This window comes from Ascaphus truei, chromosome 11, assembly GCF_040206685.1.
Source record: "Ascaphus truei isolate aAscTru1 chromosome 11, aAscTru1.hap1, whole genome shotgun sequence".
Lineage (NCBI taxonomy): Eukaryota > Metazoa > Chordata > Amphibia > Anura > Ascaphidae > Ascaphus > Ascaphus truei.
This window is the reverse complement of record NC_134493.1, coordinates 50,207,895-50,213,894: the sequence shown is the minus strand read 5'-3', so window position 1 is coordinate 50,213,894 and position 6,000 is coordinate 50,207,895.

The window sequence follows — 6,000 nt, the reverse complement described above, 5'->3', positions numbered from 1 at the left end:
GCCTGCTAAATATATGATTTGATTGCTTCATTAATTAAAATATTCCAAAAATAGCAAGAAGGTAGCACTCCTTGTCTAAGTGATGACATGCTGATGCTCTACCACCATTGGTCCTGTTGTTCCAATATAGAGCCAAGAGAGGAACACTGATGTTGCTATCAAACCTGATGACAAGGATGGGTCTATACAGGCATACCCCGGTTTAAGGACACTCACTTTAAGTACACTCGCGAGTAAGTACATCTCGCTCAATAGGCAAACGGCAGCTCGCGCATGCGCCTGTCAGCACGTCCTGAACAGTAATACCGGCCCCCTACCTGTACCGAAGCTGTGCGCAAGCGGAGAGACTATAGAGCATGTTACACATGCGTTATTTACATCAGTTATGCACGTATATAACGATTGCAGTACAGTACAAGCATCGATAAGTGGGAAAAAGGTAGTGCTTCACTTTAAGTACATTTTCGCTTTACATACATGCTTCGGTCCCATTGCGTACGTTAATGCGCGGTATGCCTGTACTATAGTATTTGTAATCTAGACACGGCATATTGACATTAAAGCTTCATGCACCAATTGAGCAACAATGGAAGTGTTAAAAAGAAAACAACCCACGTTGTGCGCTCAGAGAGAGCTCTTGTGGGTATTAGAATCACAGTTAATGGTGTTGAAACCAATATATATCAACAATTATAAAACAGATAGGATAATAAATAGAATATAGGTAAAGTAATATAAAGAAAAACAATGGGCAGCGGAAGCAAAAACAAACGTTGAAAAATAGTTGGTGGATGTATAAAGTAATAGTCACTTTGAGTAATTGCTGAACCAGGCTGCTTTACGTAGGGGGTAATCCTGGATCCCAAGAATGAGGAAGTAAAGAATGCCTAGAAGGAAGTGCAGAGACATGCCTCCATGGTGAAATATATTTGGTGATTTTAATGGATAAAATAATGATAAAAATACACTCACACAGTGCATAGGAGCAATAAACATGCATGAACCACACTATCCCCGGCTCCTCAGTCCTATGCCTTCCCTCTGTGCTCCTAATCGCTGCTCAATTACTTGCTGTTTTAAAACATCCTCTTCACGGTTTCCCATGAGCTTAAGGGGATCTCTTGCAGTCAAGTGTAGATGTCCCAAGCCTTGCGAATGGTGCGGTGCATGATGACGTCAGGTGGGGGCATAACCAGCGCAGCTCCGGTAGCAGGGGATTCCTATTCTTTGCCTTCAGTCCGGTAGCAAAGAGTGACTTGTCTTTCTCCGCTCCTCCTACACGTTTCGCTTGAACACAGCTAGCTTCTTCAGGGATGTAAGGTCTCATGAGTGAAGAATCCTGCTGAAGTACAGATGCAGCGTTATGGTTGGTCGCGCTGCCCTCACGAAATCCACTGCGGGCACGGGTTTTTTTTTCCATCCGTGCATGCGGAGTTCCAGTAAGGAGACCTGCTTCTGAGTGGGACTCCCACTGTGTGAATCCTACCGGGCTGCACATGTCTGCAAGAGACACGCAGTAAGAGTGAGACAGAATCAGTCACTCTCCCTGTGTGCCTCTACAGGTGATGGTGTGGCTTTTATTTTAATAACACAGTATTGAAGCAGGGGGTCTCCAGAGCTGAAACGCATTAATTTCAGCCTCGGGGACCCCCTGCTTCCTGAGTTACAGATTAAATAAAATAAATTAAATTAAATAAAACCAGCAGCTAGTCGCTAAGGCCATGAAGCGGTTAAGCCAGAGTACCTGTTTCTTGGGGATAGAGGGGGTGGGTGAAGGGGGTAGTTTCCCTAGAGTGGGTGGTTAGGCCTACCGGGAAGGTTGCGGGAGAGGTTAACCCCTTTATTACTTTAGCAGTAGTAACTGCTAATGTAATGAAGGGGTTAACCCATCCCACTACCCACCCGAGAGGCCTAACCACCCACCCCAGGGGAAATACCCCCTTCACCCACCCCGAATAAATATTAAAATACAATACAAACACCAATACACTCATTGATTGCCAGTGTGGTTACCTATGCCCTCAATGGGCAGTCCAGACAAATTAAGAACACCAAACTCATACTATCTTTATATTTAGAGAAGGCACTAGCAATGATACATAATAGCCATATGTTCAGGAGGACCAGATGAATGTCAGCACATGAGACCCTGATGGAATAGCAGTTGAGCTTCCCCATCCAAGGACTCAAACGGTGTAGGCGGAAAACATTCCAGATAGTATCTACTGTTACTCAATATAACATTATAAACAATTGAGATGCACAGCCTAACCTAATATTACCCAGTTCTACTTCAAGCACCGTTAGACCTTTCCTCTAAAGAGCTAACATAAAGTTGGAAAAGTCCAACAAACTTCAGACATGCGAAAACACACGTTATCATATTCTTATTTGATATAAACAGAAGAGTGTTAATACCCAGTCGATATTAGAACACATGCAATTTATAAACCCATATTCACCCTAGACTATCTCTCTCCAAGAATAGTCTGAGTTCCAATGCTACATTCAACATGACAAATCATATAGATGTAGCCCGGTCTCCCCTGCACAGCAGCACCCCCCTCACTTGGAGTCCGATCGCGGGTGCCGCCGAGTCCAAGGGCGGCCCCGCACGGCGATTGCCGAGGTGAGGGCGGTCAGGTCCCGGCTCGGGGGTTTCTGGGGACGTGTGCGGCCGGTTGCTAAGGCCGCACACGCGTCACAGGGATCCCGGCGCTCCCGGAGCCGGGCGGCGAGGGCGCCGCCATTACCTGGCCACTCGCGCATGCGCAGTGATCGCGCATGCGCAAGGGAGCCCCGCGAGTCAGGTAGGCATCGCGCGAGGGTAGGAACAGGCCAGGAGAGTCGTGCATGCGCAGAAGTAGGTAGGGAATACAGCCAGCCTTTAGAGAGTCGCGTGAGAGTAGGGATAGACAGGGAGATGTTGTGGCGGCCATTAGGGGTTAGTGCAGGCACAGGGAAGGTGCACACGCGGCCCCAATGTAAGTACAGCCTCCACGGGACTACAATTCCCGTGAGGCTTAGGGCCAAGCACACCAGGTGAGTCAGTGTGGCCAATGAGGGCCAAGGATCTGCAGAGGGAGCAAGTGGATACATTTGGCGGGCTGGCAGCTACGTTAGTTAGTCAGAGTCAGGAGCCCAAGGAAAGAGGTAGGGTGCAGGAGTCAGGGACTCCCTGCACTAGGCCAGCGGCCCTAAGGCCCAAGTTAGTCCTGATTTCCCCACCAGGTTAGTGAGTGTTGCCAGGGATAGCCTCAGGTTAGGGACCCTGTCACTCATGGTAGTTAGAGCTGGGGAATAGGAAGGGATAAGGGGGCTGGTGTTAGTCTGCAGAGCGTTGCGCGTAGTATGAGGCAACTGGGGGGTTCATAGCGGTAACCAATCCAGGGAGCCATGGCCCAGGGCCCGTGCTACGAGTAGGGTGGGGGCAGGGACCTACCTGCATAGGATAGGCACCCCGCATGCCCTAGGAGTTTCCCCTTAAGCCACTTAAGGATGCTGTGCTATAGGGACGGCCTATAGTACAGTGTGTGCCACGTTGCCCTAGTGTTAGTGAGGGACCCAGCGGACGCTGCGGTTCCTGTAAAGCGGTTCGGACCCACGTTTGGGGTCCGCAGAGACTATTCCAGAGTGGGGTCGCCCTGGCGTTTCGAGTGCCAGGAATTCGGTTGGAGGATCAGATGACGTCATCACACGTCTGACCCTTTGTGAAGTGTTGCTGACCCGAGCACCGGAGTGCTCGGCAGGTACCTACAGTCATAAGTGCACCAACGGGCCCTTAGTGTAACTGTGACTGCGTAGTCACCCACGTTCTCTCCAAGAGGGGGGACATTGGGTGGGATTCTTGGGACACTGGGTGGGATCACCTAGTGTTGGGGAAGCGTCCTGCGCGACGCAGTGAGTGTCTCCTCTAGAGAGGGGCACATGTTATTATGAATGTGATGTGTTATCTTGCTTGTTAGTAAAGTCACTAATTATTATATCTCCCCGTGTATGTGATTATTGTATTGTCCTGCGAGGAACCACCAGGTTCCCCGTGGCGGAAGCTCAGCCCTCCTGTGAGCCAACAGGTAACGCACCACACACACCTATGGTAACACCGTATGTTTCTCCGCTCCCACAGTATAATCTGCGATCGGGGGGGGGGGGGGGGGAAACCCGTTACATAGTTAAATACTTATCTGTAGCTCTTCTCATACATGAGGGTCACTTAGTTACGCTCTTTGGCCAGAGCATTGTAAGCTTGCAAACTACGTCAAGCTGTCCCCTCTTATTTGCAAGTCCGAGCACGCTCTGTGAATGTTTTCTTTACCTCTCTAATGGAGGAAGAAGTCTTAATAGCCTGGTCATTCACAGCGGCATATCAGACCTGCTATTTAAAAGTGGGTTGGGTGAGGGAGATATGAATATTCTTTTCGCGCTCGAGCTGTCCAATGAAGTGGGTCCCCCCTTGCTGCTAACCGTGGGGAAGCGCCTCCTCAGTGGGGGAGAAGGGGTCATAACCCTCCAAACAACTGCTTACCAATGGAAATCTGCAAACAAATTGAAATATACACAACACTCCTGTAAGCTCCAAACCCACACCCACCACACAAATATTAATGTCAAAAAAGAGTGCTACTGGCTTCATGACAATGTATACCACAAAGACAAAGAGTCGCAATGCTACATCCAACATGATAAATTATATACAGCGGTAGCTAAATACTTAACCATTTCTCATAAGTGAGGGTCACTTGGTTAAATTCTTTGGCCAAAGCATTGTAAGCTTGCAAACCATTTCAATGTGTCCCCTCTTATTTGCAAGTCCTTGCACTATCTCTGTGAACGTTTTCTTTACCTCTCTAAGGGAGGAAGAAGTCTTAGTAGACTGGTCATTCATTCACATTCAATTTCTACTACCTTACACAATTCAGTGTCATCAGCAAAGATGAAGACTTTACTCTCTATTCCAACCTATAATAATAATCTCTTAAATCGTTTGTATCTGCGATGCAGCTCATTAAGCTCAATGAGAAAAATCATTCTAGTGATGTCACAGATGCAGGCAAGTGAAATCGCTTGGCACGAAACCAGTGAGAGGCGGGTTTAAATGATTTAAAGGAAAATTGAAGTTGATTGGAATCACGGTATTTGACCTGACGAAGGGGTCACCCCCGAAATGTTGTGCTTTCTGGTTTGTCTTGTTATTAAATGTCTATTTTTTTTTAAAATATCTTGATTCATTACTTTTTATACGAGTGCAGAGGAGATTACTACTTTGAGGAGACCAAGGCTAAGTAAAAATTGAGACTTTAGAGATTTCCACTCATCAGCTGGGTATGAGAGTTCTGAAATTGATTCTGAGCATTTTGGAAGACGCGGTGAGAATACTAGAGCCTCCATCTTTCCATCGTCTTTTTTAGCCAATCAAAATTCCCCATAAAAAAAAAACAAGAAGGAGAAAGAAGAAGAAATGGAAGGGACAGAGAAGTGTGGATATAGCATGCAATGGGAATACAAGTACCAAAGGAAGAGGCAATACAACATTTTTTAAAACTGAACTTAATGTGACAAATCTCACTCCTCTCCCTCTGACTGAGGTACATCTGTATTAAAAAGGGTTTTATCCTCCTCTCCAAAATCAAAAGAAGATACATTCTCAGTAATATAAATCTACATCTGTTTGATTATATAGCCGAGCCCCTTTACCTCGGGCGCGGTAGGAGGGGAGGCCATTGCAGAGTTGCCGAAGCACCGGAGCTCTGCAACAGACCTGCGGCGGCCGTTTTAGATATCTCGCATGCGTGTTCAGAAGGGTGCGCATGCGCAGTGTCTGTAGAGTTGTGGTGGCCATTACCAGGCTCCGCACGGGACTACATGCCCCAGCAGCCCCAGGGGATGCTCACCACATGGGCCGTTATAGCCCATAGAACTCCGGTATCCATGCAGAGGGAAATAGATACATTTGGCACGTTAAGGACCTCGTATCAGTCGGGAGCAGTACGGCAAGGGGTA